Here is a 22,671-nt window from a genome sequence, read left to right on the forward strand (position 1 = left end):
CTACATTAAACTGTATTATTGTAGGAAGTAATAAAATAATTACATCTGTATGTTGTTACGACAGATAATAATTATTTTTGTTATATCAAGGTTATTTTATATTTATGGGACCGGTTGTATTTATACATTATATTTAAACATCTATATATTGTGATAATTGCTATTAATTATAGTAGAGTTAAATACACTGACTTTTTAAGCCATAAAAGACCTTAGTAGAGGGCAAAATGCCGGCAGAGATCGAGGTCTCAAGTTAAATATCCGCATCGAAACATTTTCCGCAAATATTTGCTCCGTCCTACGATATTGACTTATAAATATTAATTAAGTAAATGGTTTCATAAGAAGAAACTATTTAAGGTTGTTTTGTTACAACATAGGGAAAAGCCTGCTGCCAGTGTCTTCTGATAGTAAACACCATGAAAGGGCTTTGCCGAAGTAGGCTTTATTGGTTCTAGATATCTTGGATTGAAAACTAAGTACGTAATTCTTGGTAAGAATTATATTTATAATGATATATTAATTTCCTTTCAAAAATAATGATTCCTTATGCTTACGCGAATATTACATTGAAATAAAACAATTTTACGGATTATATCGCGGATTTTATACTATTATCTAGTCGAGACGTTTTGAAAATTTTGCAGTCTTTATGATCACAAATAAAACAAATAAAAAGACATCGCGCATTTATCCCCGAAATCGTATGAAGAGGAACAACCAGGGCACCCACTTTTCGCTAAGTGTGTTCCGCCCCATGACATGATAGGGGGCGAGCCTATCGCCATTTGGGGCACAAATTCCAGACTCCAGGCTGATACTGAGCGGAAAAACCCAAATATCACTTTGACCGGCACGGGATTCGAACCTAGGAACTAGAGCGCTGCCGTACCGCGTATGCAGTACAACTACGCCATCAAGGCAGTTATGGTCTCTGAGGGGAAAATTACATTTCAATTCCTTTCAATAAGATTTACCCACAGACTGCGAGATAACAGAACACCAAGCATAGTAACAACGTCGCGCGCAATATATTTACTATATGTCGTAAACATTTACATGTGATATTAAAAATCGATTAAAGTAGGAAATGTTAGCAGACGCTTGTCTGTTGCATGTTTCTAATTATACTATCGGTTCGTTTCCAAGGTGAAGACGAGATAATGAACATGTCAACGAAAGAACCTACGTTTAGCTAGGAATTTTACATAAGGAACAAGAAACAGAGAAATTCCGAATAAATTTAAAAGAAGGTTACACTTGTGTAAAGTAAATTGCAAATGCTGCTTACTGACAACCATATAACAAGCAAACAAAACCCATATTAAATTCATTTACTGCCATTTCAATAAACTATCTCCATTGTTTTTTTTAATCTATACCAAAAATTTACCAATCAGAACAAAGTTTTTTTGACATACTTACAAATAACTCATTTTGATTGGTCCATTCTCAGAATCAGATTGAAAATTGAGATTGAGATAGTTTATTGAAAACGGCTTTATTGTTAATAGTTAGCTGGTAGATTGCATATTCTTGCAAGCTTATTGACTTCTCTGCACATAATGGTGTTTATATTGGTGATCATTATAAAACTTAGTTCTATAGCAGATACTAACAAGACGTTGAGCTCTGTGGCGATCTCCATAATTACTAATACATCTTCTGATTCCAAAACGATACTTATTGCATTTTCAACAACTGACTATACAATAATATAAACGGTTAATATTTCCAACCATTTCACTTTTATAACTAAAGTAATTTCACTATTCAATAACAAAAGCGGTTGATCCATTACAAAGTCATTAGCCACGGTGCGGGGAAATTACATTGTAAAGAAAAAGTAGACGTGAAGAAATTAACAATGGTTTGGAACACGATCGGTTATATAACTAAAATTCGGATATAACGGTGAAATAACACGCATCTAGCTTCGCTTTCTTGTAGGATTTACCATAATAGTTGGTTATAATACGATTTTTTAACATTGTCAACGGTAATTTGTTTTTTTTGTCAAGTAAAGAAGAAGAGAACTGAAACACGAAAAAGGGAATAAACCAAGGACACATAATTTGATGACAACGGTTATTCGCATCTAAGAATAAGCAGCAACAAACCAGTTTTAGCATATGAGATTCAATCTCAGAATTTATTGAAACCTCGACACATTCAGAACACGGTCACACACCTTTTCGCTCACAAGAACTACATTTTGCAAGTTTGTTACACCTACCAGACGTTTTTAAAGATTAATATTAACGAGCTTGTAATAGCGACTCGATTCAAGATACTGGGTCGATAGACTGCGGTTCAACAGGTCACGACAAACTACGGTTATCGTTTTTATTTAATTCATAATGTAATGTAGAACGTTTAGATTGGACCGTATCCATTAGAGGCAATAAACGTCAAGAACTTTGTTTGAATGCTGATACGAATCGTAGCTAGAAAGAAGAAGTTAAGGCGATACCTCAAGGTCCATTTTCATACATTTTGTTTCACCTTTAATCTGGGTAACTAAACAAGTATTGGCAAGTAAAGAATTTAAATTTCGTCATATTAAATTTTAAAGGCCGAAATATCCATGATTATTAATTATTTTTACGTTTTTCTTTCAACTGCGAGAACTAATCACTAACTAGACGTGAATTTAAATTCTTTACTTGCCAATACTTGTTTAGTTACCCAGATTAAAGGTGAAACAAAATGTATGAAAATGGACCTTGAGGTATCGCCTTAAGTACATAATATTAGTGTAAAAAATACTACATACAATCTTTACATATATTATTTTGCCAGCGGTTTCGGCGATGTGAAAATGTTTTTCAGGGATAAAAATAGCCCTATAGAACTTAGAAGTAATTTACTCTTATTAATGCAAAATTGATGTCAAAATCGTTTCAATTGTTCCCGACATTAATGAATTCAAACAAACACAGTCTTCTGCTTTGTATGTTACTATAAATACTCCCATACTTAATTTAAAAAACCCGATGTTAGAGTATGGGGCATGGTGCAACTTATACTGCGAAAAAAGTTCCGTGAGCAACCTTTGCGTTACCCATAGCGGGAAAAATATTAATGTGGTACACAAGAATGTTGCGAGCCAAGTTGTGGGGCCGTAAGGTGCTTGACCCTTTTAGCTAATGAATATTCCGGTTACGGGAGTACGTCATTTCCGTCTTGAGATCAAGCCTGTGTCGTTTACATTTCTTCTTCCACCTGATCGATACGAACAGAGAATCTCCTATTCCACAGACCATAAATTGTATTTTGCTGGTGATAGGATATATCTTATATCCGTCCGGACAGCGGCCACTGTACACAAGGTGTCAAAACCCGCCATAGTGGCCCACGTACGTCGCGTTCAGGGATTAGCCTGTGTATATCCGGATCCAACAGGCCGGCATAAACATGTCGACTGTTAATGGGTAATCATCTCTCGTCAGTCGACATTCTATTGGACCCCATTTCACTTACCATTAGGAGCAATGGAGTCACATTGACTTATAAAAAAAATCTACTCATGGATCAAGGAAGCGACTACGGCGTAATTGTTATATCCCATGGTAATTTCGCTACAATAACTTTACAAAGCTTATTGCTTTAGCGTGATGTTGGTGTAAAGATCGCCATAATCGACATTACGTGTGGTCGGTAAGTATTAAGTACCTACTTACTACTAAGCAGATTGTGCTCAACAGAAATACGTCACAAAGTTGACGTCAATGTTATGAAAGAAAACGACGGTTATAGAAAACTAGTACATAATAGTGTATTATCGGCTAAGTGCTTTCTATTAACATATAGAAAAATACATCAATAGATAGATAAATAAGTGTGGAGTTGATTTACTGAGTTGAGGTAAATTTTGCACGAGCAACTTTAGTTGAGTTTTTTTATTATTTTGTAATTTTACTTGTTACAAATAAATATGTTCTTTCTTTGATCATTAATTAATCTTGTCCAGAAATAATAACAATTCTGTATTATTCTTTCTCACTGCTGGGCACCGGCCTCCTTCACTAGTGAGAAAAATTTGCATTTTATCCACCACACTGGCGCAGAGCGGGTTTGTAGATTTCATATACTTTTAAAATAATCAGAAATCTCAGTTATGTAGGTTTCTTAACGAAGTCAATCCGTATTGTTTCTTTCTGCCGTATAACAATAATCCTTCCCTAAATAAACCGCCATTATAAGACGTCCCGTTTGGAACAAAATTTGCAAAATAAACCATTCTTAAAATATCAGGATTTGTTATTCCCACTAAGCCTCAACACGTTATAATTCTTGAAATATCAGAGTAATTTTCACGGTTCACAAGCCTATCTTGCGCAATACACCGAGTACATAAACCATAAGTTGTACGTCGGCCATAAAAGGCATGGTCTAGTTGTAATGCGCGCCATGACCGCCAACCGGATGTACGACTCCCATCAAACTCTGTTGCCGTGCCTAAATACAAAAGTTCAACTGTATTTTTGTTTTTAACTATTCTTGTTTATGCATCACGTATAAGCGATGGTGAATCTACTCGTAGCAAACTTTTTGTAGGCAACCTCCCTGTTTTTTCGCAACCAAAGTCGTGTTCAAATGATATTTAACAAGTAGTAAAACTATTAACAATTCATAAGTTTGTTCTGCATTAATGTGCGAATTAGTTTAAGTATTACAGTCTTACTTATACACTTGTTTTAGCATTAAGAGGTGGATAATAATTGCTTAAATAGCTGTCAAAAACATTCCCGGTTCCTAGTTTAAACCTTATTAAGAGGCAAAATGGCGGGTTTTGACTTCCAGCTGATCGAGTAAATTTGTGTTTTAACAAAGCATAGCTTTGCGAATTTTTTATAAATAAGACTGTTAATGTTTCTTTAACTATATAAATAAAGAGCTAACTTAAAACTTTATTATGATAGGGTGTCAAGATAGAAGTAGGTATAATATGAAGTGCCTTGTGCCTACGCCATCTAAATCATGGGCCAAGAGATGCGGCGACTGTGAAGAGGTCACTTCAACCAATGACCTTGTTTTTATCATCTTTATTGATGGAAGGCCTATTCATCTCGAGATGGTGCAGTGGTGATGGAGCTTAGTTCGAATTCCAGGTAATTTTTGTGGATTTTTCTTACATAGTTTTCTCGGGAGTGGACACTTTAAGGAAGAGACGTTGTTTAATGATTTCTTATGTTTACGCAAATGTTAGACATTAAAATTAAACTAAACAGTCGCCTCCGTGACCACGAAGGCTGCAAAGCCTTCGAAACGTCGGGAGAAAACTAAAACATTAAAACCGCGATAAAATCCGAAAAATAGTTTAATTTTAAAGTTATGTTGTTTCTAAATACTTGTGGCGCGCCCACTTTGGAAAAGGATTAATCAAGTAACAGGAAATATGGAACAAGGCCTTTCACAAAATAATATGGGTACCAACCTTATTTATTACCTAAAACTAAGAAAACAGATAGGGCTTTGACAATATTTGATTGCTAGCAAAGACTAACCTAGTTTACAATCTGTGAAATCTAGTGCTCCCACGGTTCACTTTGGTTCGTTTTGACTTTCCCATGTCAATATAATTAACATTTAAAAATTCAATAGATTTAATCAAACCTACAGACGTCACGTCTCATACATTCGTTAATGACGTGATGTTACATCTTATAAGTTTTATGGGCAATAAACACATCGAACACATTTCTAGTCAATTCGATGAATATAACCTGTATGCCGTTAGGGACGCTATATTCGCTAAGCTATTTTATGAATCATCCAAACATCAACGAAAGTGGAGTTACCGTAAATACACTAAAATATCAATCACCTACCATCAAACTCGATATCCAGGGTGAAAATAAACTGCAACAAACACAATAACACACGCGACAGACACAACAGTTTGTTGACACCAAATACTTTGACACTTGCACAAGCACACGTCCTTACCAAACGGCGGTCGGGCCGAAACTAGCGAATGAAAGATGCAACGCAAAAACCTTCGCAATCGCGTTTTATAAAAAAACACTCTATTACATATCAATTAAAGTACACTTTTATGTGTCGTGGGTTGCGACTGGGCCCATACTTTGTACCGTTTGCAAATAGGTTATTTATTACGTACTTATAAAGTAGTACATTTAAACCATACAGCCATGAATTCGCATCATATAAGGTATGCTTGCGTAATTGTTTTACTATTTAAGTACGGCACAGTCCTTAAATTAGCTAATTCAGTTACTAGCAGAAAGGAACCGTTGTATCTTCAAACGTAAATAACTGCAACGCACTTAATACTGAATGAAAAAAATACAATGAATGTTGACCGACGCTTGTAAATAAGGCCTGGCGCAGACACGTGTAACGTGCTACTTGATTGACTGAGGGCAGCATACATAAAACCTCGGGAGCTGCGCAAATTTTTACTTCATTTAAGATAAATATCGGAGGAAGGCAAATTTTGTATAAACTTTTTATCTCTAGGTACGCCAACTAGCATGGTCGCGTAATGCTAAATAGTTGTTAGACTGGTAATTATTTAGGTATCACCAGGCGGTAGGTAACAACGCTGCACTTTGTAAGCGCCAGTTTAGTTTAAATGTTATATTTAAGTACCTAATGTTAGGTAATATTAAACTTTGCGCGGTTTCCTGCCCGGTAGATATTTATTGCACTTTGAAATACATTTTGGTCTGAGCAACAGGTTTCGTCTATGAATAAGTTGATCAATTATAAACGGTATGTGGTCAGGTACAAAGTTGGTATAACACATGAGTATCTACTAGTCTTTTGCTATAAACGAATTTCATTTATGTTACTCCCACCGCAAAACGCCCCGCTAACCATATTTTTAGAATCTATTCGATATATATAAAACATATAGAGAATAAATTAAACATCATAGTTCTATATTATCTTAACTTTGGCAGATACAATATTTTTTTATGTGGATATTGTACATCAGGAATGTTTGCGGACGCCCGTGTACATTGTTTTTACACCATAATGCGTAAGTGGTGCGGTCTCTGGTAAGCAGGGTGCGGGCCAGCTCCAACAGCATTCTCCAAATGATTGCCAATAGAATGGATTCTTGTTATGTGGCTCGCTGTTGTGCCAATTCACATGGACTGGTGCAGCGGTGCACTAATAATTATTTTATTTTTATTTTTAATTTCTAACATAGTTTTAAGAAATTTTGTATCCTTTACTCACAATATGAGTCCTATGTTACTCGAATAAATAAATAATAATAATTATTATTAAGTCATTAGCTTCACAATAAAAATACACTAAAATTGTTAATTCCGTGCATTTATAAAATAGACAATTTAATAAAGAATATCTTGGTGGATAAAAATTATTCATAAATTTATGCATATTCCTGCCGTAACTCGTGCGCAGAAATATGGAACAAAATATGCTTAATGCCGTATGTCTTAATACTTATAAGATGAATTTTTACTATACACATGTAATGTGGATAAGTATCCGACTAGGTACAAAATATATCAAATGAGTACAAGTTGTTTGCAGTTAGACCAGTCCGATTAAAGAACAAGTATTTATGCATGCACTAGGAGAATTTTGATCGTGTTTGTTTTATGAGTCAGCACACCAGTCTTGTTGTATTTTTTAAATTGCATTAAAATTGTCCATGGTATAGAAAAACTTCTTGGAGTTCCTTGGTGTGGTTGGTGATAAAGTTCAAATTGGTAACAGCAATTAGGCAAGTGATTCTGTCTCGTCAGTCAGTGAATAAAAAAACCATTTGTAAGTTTAACGACCGCGACGAACTCAAAGTAGGAAGTCACTATGACGGAGTTCCCGTGCCTGAGTTACTTTGTTTGTTATAAAAAAGGAATTAATCTCCCAATATCTAGAAGTCTAGTTTCACGATTATGATAGCATTAAGTCTTTCTTTATGTACGTTATAATATAGTATTTTTTATTCTGCGTAATTTCAAGAAATAACATGGTCTTCTTTACTAACATTGCGTCAAAAATCATCCTTGAATAATAAATATTTTCGTCAAAAGTCCCGGATTTAGTTTTCTGGTTTATTATCACTCTGTAGTTTAGTGGAAGTATGGAATGTGCTTGAATGTATTTCTGACTGAAAGCGTATTGGTGCCACTCCGAAGAATTCGCTTAGAGTAGTCGTAGTGGCATTAGAGTGCGTAAAATACTATTTAAAAAACTTCGTTATTATTTATTTTGTTTAAAAAATACCATTTTTTTTATTTTACATCTGCGGTGCAGTAAGTTATGGTTAAGTTTTTTTTTTCGAGAAAACAGATTCATTTAGTAGCGCAATGTCCAAAAGACCCTGTACAGAGTGAATGAAAAAAAAAATTATAGAGGAAATGGTGATCACTGCCAATTCTCCCTTAAATGTCAAGTATCAATATATTACCAATCTTAAACAAGAATGTGTATTCAGAAAAATAAAGAATTTATATGCCAGCAAACTCTGCCCGTATGAAATGAATTATCGAAACCGCCATTTTCTCTAACTGGCACACTCTAGTCTAGCTGTGTATTTGCCTAAATTTCAAAAGCATTTAACTGCACAATTTCTCGTATTAACGTGCAAACAGAAACCCGTTCCGAATTGCTTGTGCATGCAGAAGTTGCATAATCAGAGTTAGCAATACTCAGTTAATGTTAAACATTCTTATCGGCCGATCGCGAGTCGACAGCCTGATGACCCTGCATGGGTCTGTGTTCTGTAGACCGCTTGGATTCCATAAGGAATTCTTATAAAATAGAAAAATAATATAATATATATAATAAATTATCATATAAATGAGGAGATCTGTAGAAGAACAAATGTAATCGATATAGCCCATCGGATTAGCAAGCTGAAGTGGCGATGGGCAGGGGATATAGCTTGCAGAACTGATGGCCGATGGGGCAAGATGGTCTTGGAGTGGAACCCACGAACTGGCAAGCGCAGCGTCAGAAGTCGTTAGAAAGTTTCAGGAGGTCGCTGGATGCGGGCCGCTTACAATAGGTTAATCTGGAAATCTTTGGGGGAGGTCCAGCAGTTATTCAGCAGTGGACATCCTGCGACTAATGATGATAGAGGGGAATGTCAAAATATTTCCCACTATTTAAAAGGAGCGTATGGACTTGTCAAATTATTCACAATTTGCGAACTAGTTTTAGACATACCTACTTCTAATTTATATGATAAAAATCAGTGTCGGGGTATAGGGCCGGCGCATATATGGCGGAGCGCAGCACAGACAGTAGTTTGACATTATAATTAAACTATTTTTCGTATTTTATCGCGGTTTTTATATTTCTCCCGACCTTTCGAAGACTGGAACATTTTACAATTATACAACTTTTTAAATTTCTAGCTATTGGTGGTTCGATCTACGCAGAATGAGCTCACAGTGTCTTGAAATCTGGCAGCCGGACTTTTGGGTTCCGATTTAATTAAATGTAGAACTGAATTCCCGGCTTTTGCAAGCTTCCAACCATCTTCGCTATTGAAACACGGATGTATGTCAATTTCAATAACCTAGCGAATCATCCTAGGCAGGAATCGGTGTTCTTTGACAAGAATTTGTGGCTTGTCTAGTCGCAGATAATGATTGGAACCTCAGAAACCTCAGAACCTTCAGAGTGTTCAGCGACTGCAGACTTCGTAGAGAGTCGGTTTTGCACGTTAGCTAGGTATATGTTCTTCTACACGGGTCCCTATATTTCTTTTTGTTTGGCTGATATAAGTCTTCGAAACGTTAGGAGAAAATTAAAATATAAAATCCGTGATAAAATAAAAGATTCCTTGTTTTTAAACCTCAAGGAATCGCCACAGCCACTCGTACAGAATTACCACTCTTACTCAGGGCCACATGAAATGTATACTAAATAGTACTAATACATGCAAGCCGCAACAGTTGAGGTCCCAGTTGCATATATGCATACTATCGTGCCTATATATCTCTTGAAGACGGCAGATATGGAAAAATAACACAATTTGTCAAGGTATTTACCTCGCATATGCAAACTGACATATATCACTGTTCAATCTCTATAAATGCAAAATGCAACGGTATCGCTGCATTTTAAATAATCTAAGAGAGTAAATCAAAGGGTCATTGTACCAAGTATTTAACTTAAACCACACGGTTCATAGACCTCGCGTGTTACTATAGAAATAACGATGAGGGAGAATAGAGAGGGATATTTACGAGCGTACCACTTACTTAGTGACTTTTATGGCTTTTAAACCCAAACAAAGTGTTAGCAAATTTTTGCCTGATGGTTGAAAGAGATAATGCCTTGGTATCTACCCCGATACATTCTGTAATATAAGAAATACTCTATACTTGCGATGGGTTCTGCCGGCTTAAGACGAGTGCGCTAACTGTAACATATTATGTGTCTTATAGTGTTGGTTGCAAATTAAAATTATGTGTACTTTAGAAGATGCATGAAATTACAATTCTAGTGCCATTTACATTATGAAAATAATTAAACAAGACACACATAAACAAAGAAATTGAAACAGTCAAAATAAACACAGCATATTGGAGAAATATTATTATTTTTGTGTCTTTGTGTATTCTTAATTTCGTATAGATAGTTTATAAAAATATAGTAAGCGCACCGTTTGGTTTGGAGCACCCGTTTTAAGCATATAAAATGTTAACTGATCTAATTTAATAACATATTAGAAGCTTAAAATATTCAAAAACACTTATAGATTTTTTAAAGACATTATTTTAAAAATTTTGCATATAATAATATTGTCATTACACTACAGAATCCAAAATGACAAGTATATTTTCTGATGTAGGATCAAGAATTGGTGTAAAAGTATCTGTGTTACTCTTGGGTATATGTATTTATTATAATGAATGCTCTTGTCCCAGGTAATGCAATTAGGGCGATTATTTCGCCGTTTTCGCAGGCAGATAAGTTCTACGCAATTCTTAAGCTATTAAAATAAAGATATCAAGTAAAACCCGCGTGCAGGAAACCGCAAGACATTTAAAACGATCTAGACAACTCACTGACAACCGTCACGTTTGCTACACCGCAGACAATATTACTTTCCACTAAGGCTCGACCGAGATCTCGGTCTCGGTCTCGGTCTCGGCATTCTCGGCTATAAATCCAGCCGAGAATTTTGTCTCGGTTCTCGGCTAAAAACCGCCGAGATTCTCGGCAATTACCGAGAAACTTTGTAAGGAACAGAATGAGATTAAAATCAGCGCGCGGCCATATTCGTCGCTCGGTGTGAGTGAGTGAGTAGGCAGTCTGCGTTGTGATTGGTTGGAGTCCCAGTTGGTGAACTGCGGCCGCCTTCGCGCCGTTCTTTCACGGTTTATTTAGCCATTGTTGTTAAATTGAAATTAGTTAAAATATTCTAGTTAATAAAAGTAAGTAACAAACCCACATTAGGCCAGCTTGGTGAATGCCTAAACCCTCTCAGTAGTAAAGGAGAGATGTTCTCAGCAGTGGGATCCAATATTTAATACATCGTATAAATTGTATAAATGTAAGTACTTTTTAACCGACTTCAAAAAAGGAGGAGGTTATCAATTCGACGGGAATGTTTTTTTTTTCTTTTGTATGTTTGTTGCCTCAGAACTCGCTCATTTATGAACCGATTTAGAAAATTCTTTGTTATTCGAAAGAATTTCTCTCCAGATTGGTCCCATAATTTTTTTTTCAACATTGCTTCAGTAGTTTGGTTTCAAACTAAAAAAACTAGAGTAATTATGTTGTCCTAGAAAACGAAATCGCGAATTTTGCTTTCCTATGACGTTTTTAGTTATGTTTTTGCATTGAGTTTGGTTGAGTGTACTTCTCATATACTTATACATATAGCATAACATCTTTTCCGAGTGTCAGGGGTAGGCAGAGGCGTAACATTTCAGCGCGATAGTCGAACTGTGTGTGAAACATATCAGTTGTGTTTTTGGGTTGGGTTTAGTTGACTCTACTTCTTACATGCATATATATAGCATCATACCTTTTCCCCTTTTCAGGGGTACTCAAAGGTGTAACTCCTGAGCCCGATAGTCGTATCGTGAGTGAAACACGCCATCGAGAAGGTCTATTTTTTACTAACACAAATCAAAAAATAAAAATAATTTTAACAAAAAATTAAACCGCCTTCAAAAACCACTCAAAACCAAAAAATAATTTCACATAACAGGTATATATTGGATACCAATTTTGCAGTCGGTGCCTAATTAAAATTGCTAGTTAAGCTATATTTGTTACATAGTCCATCTATGAGCTAATTTTCCTATATACCTCAATTACCTGTTATGTGTATTATTTTATAAGTATTGTTTTGCTGAGTTATTACTTGTACCATAAAAGGAGACACCTTTCAAGGGTGAAAATACCGAAAAAAAAAATTATACTATATTATGTTATTTGATTTTGATTGTTAAGCGGTTTTTTTATAAAACAGTGCCTACTGTAGTATACAGTTAACAAATTTTTTATAGTTTATTCATGATTTATCTATTCTCGGTCTCGGCCGAGATTTTATTTCATTCTCGGTCTCGGTCTCGGCCGAGATTGAAAAACCCATCTCGGTCGAGCCTTACTTTCCACAATCGACAACCAGTTGGAAATAATTGGTAAGTGCTCTGGTCTTTTTGATCCGAATGTTTGTAACTATACAGTCTAGCCGAGCCATACTCAATCCACGGACGTAGCCAAGTTTTAGTCAAAAATTAAATAATAAGAAATGCAATGACATTCATATTAATTTGAAAAACATAAAACATTGTCAATCAAAAAATATAAAAGCAATGAATCGTTAGTGGAGCAAACTTTATTTCGGGGGATTTTTAATCCCTAAAATCCTTTTCCTTCCATTATACCTAGTCCTAAACAAAGATATCCGACACAATATCACACAAGCTTGTCTTGGACTGAAATTAATTATATCTTGTTCCCTACTTCCTTTTGTATACACTATTCCTTAATCTTACTTTAGACCTCATCAATGGCATCAAACCTAGTTCCAAGTCTGTGAAGGGGACCAATTTGAAATATCAAAACAATATTTCGTAAACTATTTCCTTTTTCACTTAAAACCATATTGGAAATAACCAAATTTGCCTAAGTTCTATAAAGATCCCAAACTTTAAAGCCTGCTTGCAAAATCTCCAAAATCCTATTCCTACATAAAGACCCTGTTCATGGTCCCGCCCTGCGCAAGGTCTTCGATGAATGAAGTAGTGAGCTAAAAATAGATGGTTCCCGTGCACAGATTACATCTGAATGGGGTCCCCACCCCCCGCCGAGCCCCCTTCGACCCGGAATATAGGGCAGTGTGCCGGTGACGTCACGGGCGTTGACGTCACCGACGCATCCTAGGTGAATCAGGGTAATTGGGTCACCGCCGAGGCTGTGATGGTTTAATTTATTTTTTGTTATTTTATTAATTAATTCAATTGTCATTTATTTCGGGTATGAATAATTTTGTGTGAAATATTTGTTTGAAAGTTTTTGTAGTCAGTTGCTGGTGTTAGGATATAATATATTATATCTGCCCGGATAGCGACCATACACAAGGTGTTAAAGCCATAGCGGTCCACGTAAGAGAGTCGCGTTCCGGGATCAGCCTGTGTATATCCGGTTCCAACAGGCCAGTATAATTGTGTCGACTCTCAAGGGGTAATCATCTCTCATCAGTCGACATTCTATTGGACCCCATTCCACTTACCATTAGGAGCAGTGGGTTCAGTTTGTCGTGCATGTCTAAAAAAAACAAGTGTTCATGGATGCTGATGATCATGTACTTACCATAAAGTGACCCATTTGCTCGTGTGCACACTATTTAAAAAACAGTTACGCTACCTACGCGATGCCGCAAAACAATGGATAAATATCCTTCATTACACGCAAATTCTCAGGTATTGTATTATTTCGGTAACCCAAACATCCCACGAAACCGATACGAGTAACTGTACACTACTCGATGCTGTGAAATATCTTACATTCCCACACTGAAGAAAGAAAATTATACAATGTTGTGCATAAAATATTATCTCCAAATATTTTTTTAAATTCCATATTGAGAATAGTTGTAAGAAATTTCAGAACAAATGTCCCCTTTTGTTTTATCATGATACTATAAGTATACTGCACTTTATGATATTTACTTGATATAGTTTCATACATTAATAATGCATTTCACATGTAACGTGCACTTATGAAGTCTATAACTGCGATGTTTTACGATCTCTATAATCTTGACCGGTATGGCTGGCTATTTGAAAGGAATGAAAGCGCCTCTTTGCTGATTTTCTGTGTGTATTTGTCGACATACAGTCCAATGTATTTACAAATATTTATTAATTCACTATCAGATCAGAATATTCGAATTTAGAAGCACTAGGTTAAATAAATCTATATCATCATCGTCATCATCATTTCAGCCGGGAATCGTCCACAGCTGGACATAGGACTCACCCATTGAGCGCCACAGGGACCGGTTCTGGGCCACCCTCATCCATCGGACTCCGGCGACCCTCACCAAGCAAATAGTTACATATTAGACTAAAATGATAAAAAAATTATATGTATGAATAGTTCATTCTATTAAAATAAGCGCCTGAATCATGGGACTTTTGCCCTGTGGTACAGCTGACTATGTAAAGGTAATAAAGATATAGATGGTTATTAAATTATGGAAAACTATTTACCATTTTTTTAAACTTACCACTGCAAACTAAGTATAATTGACTATAGAAAAGTATTTTAAATATTTTTAAATCTTTCCACTGCAAATAATGTTGAATTATAGAAAACTATTCATATTTTTTGAAATTTTCCACTGCAAATAAGTGTAAATCGTAGCATTGAAGGTATAGTATAACCGAATAAATAGCCGTGAAGATAAAACTTAGTTATTATAAAGAATGGCGAAGTTACGAGTTACGTTTATTATGCGCGGTGTTAAAATCCATCCAATGTTATCTTGGTTCTTATTTAAAAACGTTTATTCTTATTTGACATGCTGATCCCATCATACCGTCGTAATGGTATCTCCTCGGTATTATACACCATAAAAAACTCAGTGTGCACATTTCCCTGAGAAGCGGGTGACATGATTGATTCCTTACTAACCGAATTTCGGCCTCGGCGGCCAATTTCAACGGAGATCAGTCAGGTCTGCAGAAAATATTACAGTACACAAGTGTGTGGGCAATACACAGGTGCATTCTCTGTTCCTATACTCCCATAGACCGGTGAGTCGACAATCCGAAATGACCGGAGAGAGATCAGGCGCAGGACCAACGGCTTAACCTGCTTTATGATGCTATATTTAGGAATGATATAACTACTATGACTTCTACTTTTCTATATGAACTTTAATTAAGTATCCAATATATTATTATACTTTGTGCGGACAATGTGCTTTTGAAAAATTTCTTCACTTCTAAATACACAAATTAAGTACTTTATGCTTTAATTCAGCAATTGATCTATATTTTTTAATTTCTTAGTCCATTCAGCGGTATTTAACTAAGAAACATCGCAACACTTCCACAAATAACTCTCTGTCAGAATTCTCAAACATAATGTAGAATAGAAAACAACGTTTCAAATCAAACATTGAAAAACCGGCTAAAAACCGCGAAAGCATCCACGCGTAAAATCTGGGTCAGGTGCATTTTTCATTTGCGAAGACATGTTGAGATAGGCCGCGGCATGAAAGCGGTGATGAGCATCTCTTTGCATGCCGGAATAAGCCGCGAATGAGGTGCCGAGATAAATAAACCGCATCTCGAGAATTAAAATGAAGGTAGATATGTGCAAGGCATATCTTTAGGTTTTATATTTTGAGGTCAAAGGTGTATGCAAAAGAGCAATGTTCTGTTGTAGTCTTTCAAAAAACTTATTTATTTTTAAGTATTTTCAGTGACAGTAAATGACGAGACGAGCTAGACACTTGCTTGACGGTAAGTGGTTGGTCACCAACAGCACGCTGCCCAGAACTTTGAATTAGTAAATATTATCTAATAGTAAATCCTTTATTTGCTAAAAGTTGGTACAGTATAAAATCTTAGTCATTTCTGATCAATCAAATTTAGTCAAACTTATTGACATGCAAATTTTTCTATGTGTATGTGTATAATAAAGAATAAGTTATTTGGTTAGGGAATGCATTACTTATAATATTTTAGTGTACTGGTATTACAAAACAGTACGGCATTGCATTGTACTTATACCGACATTCGTTACATAAATCACAAGACAACAATCTAGACACTTGAAGGATTGAAGGAAATTCCGCGCATTTTAAATTAAAGACGGGGGAGTCACAGCATGAACTTGAACAATAGTCATGACCAAAGTTATCTACTGACCGCCGCGCCGTTTACTATAAACGATCTAAATCGTAAACACAATGTACGGATCGCTGCTTTCAATCTGATTCGAATCGTACATACCAAAAAGTTTGGAGCGACTGCAGTTGCGCCACGACATCGCTTCACTCAGTGTGTTCTACTGCCTGCATTACGATGAGTGCTCTGAGCTATTATTTAACCTTATCCCATCCTCTCCTCTCCTTAACAGAACCACGTGTGCTTGTTTGCGAAACCACAGCTTTGTTGTCATTTGCAACCCGGCTCAAACCAAAAGGCTCAGAAATTCATATTTCTACCGCGCCATTAAGCTATGGAACAGTTTGCCAACATAAAGCATTGTCTATGGGTATGCTTTGAAGGGAAATTAACAATAATAATAATAACTTAACTTTATTGCAACAAAAAGAACACAGAAATAATAACATTACGAAGTACATAAACAGTAATTGGCATATCTGAGTTTAAGCATTTCAATTATTGTCAGGGGTCCCCAAACTAGGCTATGCCTGTATCTTGGGATAGTGAGATTAGTGTTTTACGAGACCTGCAGAGCTTCATTGCTCGTTATCATAAAATGCAAGCCATTGCCGTACCTGGCTTACAGGAGTTGAGGGGAAGTGCGAGGAACGGATATTTTTAAATAAAAATCAAATAGGTATTGTTCTTGAGAAATAACATTTGTCAGAAAAAGGTAAAAAAAAGGAAACGTGCCGGACACGATAATTGCGCTACGTGTTCATATTTTTACGCTGTTTATTTACTACTTACGATTACTATGTATAATGTGGAGTTAACACGAAACCAATTAGAGTAAGTTGGTTACCTATTTAGTGTGTAATACAGGTGTTTTTTTGAGATGAGACATCAAGGGCAGCTACTTTAACCGCTGTAGCTACAAGGAAACTTAAAGAGACCGTCCAACACCTTTGTATCCATATATTGAAATGTTCATTTACAGATTTTGGATAAACTGGATGGATCGCCATCAAGTAAAGGTTTTTCAACAATTTCCCATTTTCTTACTGACTGTTTTTTTTTTGTAATTCTGCGAATGTAAATCCTAAGTATTTTTTTTTCATCTCAAAAGAACATCTTGTACACCTTGTTGTGTAGTTTATGATATTTACGAAAGTAGCCATAGTGCTTTTATACGTTTTGGATTCGTAACTGAACTCTTTGTAGAACATTTTGTTCAAATCTCAACCGCCCGTGTTTGATGTCGAGGTAAAATTGTTTGACAAACGAACAGAAAAACGTTCAAATGAAGACTAAGTAAAGACCTTGCTAGATGCCTAAAAGATAGCAGATAAGTAACAACATCATGCATCGTTTATACATACATACATACATAACATCACGCATTTTATCCCCGAAGGGGTATGCAGAGGCGCAACTAGGGCACCCACTTTTCGCCAAGTATGTTCCGTCCCATGATGTGATAGGGGGCGAGCCTATCGCCATATCGGGCACAAATTCCAGACTCCGGGCTGATACTGAGCAGAAAAACCCAAATATCACTTTGCCCGACCCGGGATTCGAACCCAGGACCTCAGAGCGCTATTGTACCGGACATGCAATACAACTACGCCACCGAGGCAGTCAACGAGGCATCGTTTATAGATATCTAAGAATATAATTTTGACCGAAGATTTTCGTGCATCTCGCTGCAGTGCGGTAAAAATACGCCAAGATGTAGTTTATTTAGTAAATGGAATGGATTTGAAATGAAGTTCGTGGGTTCTCTCCGATACGAGCCGTATTAATAATTCGCTAGTAAATATTAGATTAACCTTTGGTTTTATCAATTTTCACTCATAATATGGAGTTTACTTAGATTACTAAGAAAACTTGCAACTTTATCTTCCGTAAGCGAATTTACTCTACAAATTGTGAACAGCCGCGGCTGTTTTTCGGCAAATATTGAAGCTTGAAGGGCTTGCGGCTAGTGTTAAGGCATCTGGAAATTCTTACGCTGGCAGAACTTCGTAATCTAAACTTAGCTTTACCTGGTTGGGTAGTTGTTAATAACAATTCTTGATCCTAGTGGCGTATCAAGATTGATGACTATTTTAGGTGTTAAGGTAGTTCTTTAATTAAGTAAAGAAATGTAAAAATGCTACAAGGGTACAAAATTTATATACCTAACGGAAAATTGTTAAAATGCTGATTTTTAACTTAGGATATGTACTTATAGCGCCATCTATTGGCTGAAAATTATAAGTAAACTTTTTGACTGGGTAGCTTTTTTATTGTAATCGCGTTTGAAATTTTCAGGTTTTTGGGATTAAAAAAATACATTTATTCGTTAAAACTAGATAATACGTACATTAAACCGATGCATTGCAAAATACGCAACAAAAATCTTTGATATTTTTATAATTATACCTAGGTAAAATTAAAATTAAATATCATGTTTTGTGTAGTTTCTGATACCTATATGAATAAGGAACCTATCATAACTGCTTAAACAATTTACATATACTTAGTATCTAAATTGTACACTTAAACAAACAATTTAATTTTTCCACAGCTAACTAAGAAAAAATGATTTTTTAAGCAAATAATAAAATCATACAACTGTGCCCAAGCTCCCAATGATAGCGTGAACGCTGACATTGGCCTTCTGTGCATCACAATCAATACAGTATCTTAACGTAACAATACAAAGAAAACAAGCTCTATACTCACATATTATGACAGGAAAGGCGAAGGAAACAGCACCACCACTACAAAACTAAAACGCGAATTAACAGACGAACAATAAACACACGAAATTATTAAGGAAAATTCTACAGAAATAACTTCCCACGATCAGCGGCCGCCCATTTTGTTTTCTTTGAACGCCTGTCAGCTTTTCTTTTCAGCGGTAGTGTAGTTCGTCCAGAAACCGATACGCGGCAATATAATTCTACAAATAAATTCTAATATTATAAAATATTATTTAAACACAAAAAAAATAACTATTTTCAAACATTGAAATTTAAAAAGTGAAAATTAAGTTATTATTATTTCGATACGTTAGCGCTATCTATGAATTGCAATAGGAATCATGAAAATCCAATCGTAATAACTTTGTTCCTACGAAGCCTTAGCAATTACTTGTAACAGTGTATCCATTTTTCAATAGATGGCGTTATTTCTAAAGAAACTAAATGACTGTTGAAGAAATCGAACAACCTTGTTATCAACCCGAATACCAGCAATCTAAACTTAAATTTGAGAAAGATAAGTGCTCTTACGTCGTAATCTGTTTATGTGTATGAGCCCTAACTCATTTTTTAAACTTAGGCCATACTGGAGCCTGAGAATTCAATCCTACAAAAACAACCATACAATTTTCAATATTTAATACATTAAGCCAAACTAAAAACATTAATGCGCTCGCGGCTTGATGGTAATATTAGGGATGATATACAACTTGGCGATATCAAAGCGACGGCCGGTGCAGAAACTGTCATACTGGTCGTACGCCAGCTTGGTACCGATGAAGGAGACAGCGAATATGCACACCAGCAGGAGTGCGCAGACGGTAGGACAGAGGATTGCCCCGAGCTTGCTGGCGCGGTCCGACCGCACCGAGCCCAGCTCCGAGTCAGATACGCTTCTTCTTTCTGATTCTTTTGTCATCACTGGAATTATTTAGGTGGCACCTTATCACAAGGTATCTACAGTACCTAAGTACCTAACTTATTGAACGTTAGTAAAACTATTTTTTTAATATTTTGTATTAACCTGTATGGTTTAATAATTTAAATTTTACACTCGGTAATGTGATTTCTGTTACACGTAGTACTCGTACAAATCCAAATTTAGATAAAAATGCATCTTCTTTTTATTTTTTCTTAATTTTGGTTAATACTCACCAAGCAACTACAAATTAAGTAATATGATTTTTTTGCTGGTATCTGGTATTAAAATGAATTATAAACAACTATACCTTTTTAAATATTTTCCTTCAACCGGTTTAATTAATATTTATTTTACAGATGCACATTTTAAATACTTTAATTTCTCTTGTCAGTGACGCTGTCAACTCGTTTTTTTTTTAGTATATTCTCTTGGACTAGTTAAAGCTATGATGATTTTTTTTTCTATTCTCTATGTCAGTAAAACTAGCTTTGCCTCCAGCACCGCCTAAGTTCTTTTTTAGTATAAATATGAGGCAAGTCTATCGAGAATTTTTGCTTCATCGAGCCCCGGAACCTCAAAAATGGTTGTCTGAAAAAGTGAAATTAGAATTTTCTGATCAGACTAGTTCTCAAAAGGTTGATCTGGAAATCTTTAGGAAAATCAAACATTTATCCTACAGACCTTGCAATAGATATCCTGTGCCTGGTTATGATAATCTGGTTAGTTAATCCACAGTCTTTCTTTCTTGTTAACTTCCATCCCATAATTACCTGTAAGAAATTGAAAAATAAGGAGAGCAAATGTATTTTATAATTTATTTATAAGTGTTCCAATCTGTACTTCTAAAGTATTATAAAGTGTTCTATCGGCGTCTGAGTACTGTTATTATGAATCGGAAAGGTTCTGTGTTTGGATGTTCGTTAGTTCATAACACAGAAATCGATGGCTGGATTTTGATAAAATTTTGCACACGAATAAACGAATTCCGGTTATAGCTTAGTTGGCTGTGGAACGGACTGCCTAGACGACTGTCCATAGGTTCAAAACCCAAAGGTCCACATCTATGACTTTTCTAAAAATGTGTTCTTTGTGAATTATCGCTTGCTTTGAAGGTGAAGGAAAAATCGTGAGGAATTGTATACCTGAGAAGTTCTCTATAGGAATTTTTAGGATGTGTGAAGTCTACCAATCCGCACTAGGCCAGCGTGGTGGACGAAGGCCTAATCCCTCCCAGTAGTTGAGGAGGCCCGTGCCCAGCCGTGGGACAGTATACAATATCGGGCTGATATTATAGACGAAGTGCAAGAGTCAAAACTAGAATAACTATATTCAGGAAAGGTTAACAGTAGGCTTTTATTCCACAAAATGTTCACGCAAACGAAGCAGTGATCAAAAACTAACTCAAAATAAATGCAAAACCTTCACAATCCTTCATTGTCAGGTCGCAACGGTTCTTAAAGTGTCATCAATATTCCGTTTATAAGACAATTATGAGTTCAGAGCAAGTCGTTTAAAGTTGTTTGCCAACAATACGTTTGTAATGTAATGTAGTCGTAAATGTGACCATTTGTCAAATCTCCGCCGTTGCGAATTGTTAAACAGACCGTTTGTGCCGGTTCTAGTGCTTTAGGCGAGTTATTTTACTGACATTTGCCGCAAAATGTTCCTTCATTTATATCGACGGAGTTAATTTGTTCTTTTGTAACTGTTCAGGGATGTTGAAAGTAGGAGTTAGATCTTCAAGTACACTTATTAAAGTTTGCGAAACAGTTAGAAATTATAAAGTTTAAATATCGACATTTCATTATATTTCGATTTTCAAAAAGAAGACTATGTTCTATTTATCGTCGATGCCTTCTTTTGAGATCTACTCATCATTGTTTACATATTATAGCTTAACTTCATATAATATTCTATCAGACCTTTAACTAGTTTTTGGAAATAATGAGAAGACTAATGTATAACCTATTAAATAAATTTTATCTCGTAATAGATTAAGAAAGTACGAAACGCAATAACATTTTTATTACTCTAAACACTTCGACGTAATTGGCGAAACGTAAAACGCATTATGTATTTGCGTCTTTAAAAGATATTTCAACTCATTTGAATTTGGAATAGTGTTTTATAGTCTTATTAAATTGTTCCTTTTTTGATTTGTTTATGATAATGGAGGTTACACGGGCAGATGCAATAAACTATGCATTATGCACTTAAGAAACTCGAACAGTATAATAATTATCAAAATATTGTTTAATTTTTTTATCGGCGCACAACGTAATACCTATAGTTCTAAATAATGTTGGTTTTTTTGTTGACAAATATTTAAGTTGATGCGAGCTATTTATGCTACAAACAAAACTACCTCCCCAATTTTATTAAATCCTTTTTGTTTTAAAAATGGCATGCAAAGAGTTTTGATGTCAGTGGTTATAATTAGGAACAATTTTAAAAAATATATATCTGGCTTCATAGATGGAGGAAAAAATTTAGATTCTGATTTAGATCATTTAGAGAAGTGCAGCGTTAATATTTTATAGGAAAAAAGTTTTTATTAGCTTAATAGCTATGAGACTGGTGTTCTGTGCAGTAGTATGTATGTGCGTATTAATCAGTTTATTTGTAACGTTGTTGCATCTTATGACGTTGGTGGATCCAGGACTAACGTATTTGGGAA

At 35.5% G+C, this 22,671-nt stretch overlaps 1 protein-coding gene and 1 long non-coding RNA gene across 4 annotated transcripts in view; both read right to left on the reverse strand.

Annotated features, from left to right (window-relative positions):
* LOC115443516 (protein GDAP2 homolog) overlaps nucleotides 1-19,177 on the reverse strand; it is a 135,354-nt gene extending 116,177 nt beyond the window's left edge. For 2 of the 3 annotated variants that reach the window (XM_037440708.1, XM_037440706.1), the window contains exon 1: nucleotides 5,835-5,974. The gene's annotated coding sequence lies outside the window, so the exon portion shown is untranslated. Of the gene's footprint in view, nucleotides 1-5,834; nucleotides 5,975-19,052 lie in introns of those variants that run through there. The other variant, XM_037440707.1, reaches the window with a different exon arrangement.
* Nucleotides 19,178-19,696: 519 nt separating this feature from the next.
* LOC115443533 lies at nucleotides 19,697-20,500 on the reverse strand. The gene is made up of 2 exons (XR_003938624.2): nucleotides 20,302-20,500; nucleotides 19,697-19,993 (listed from the first exon to the last, which is right to left on the reverse strand). It is a non-coding gene; the product is annotated as an uncharacterized LOC115443533 (long non-coding RNA).
* Nucleotides 20,501-22,671: the final 2,171 nt, after the last annotated feature.

This window comes from Manduca sexta, chromosome 20 (genome assembly GCF_014839805.1).
Source record: "Manduca sexta isolate Smith_Timp_Sample1 chromosome 20, JHU_Msex_v1.0, whole genome shotgun sequence".
NCBI classification, from domain to species: domain Eukaryota; kingdom Metazoa; phylum Arthropoda; class Insecta; order Lepidoptera; family Sphingidae; genus Manduca; species Manduca sexta.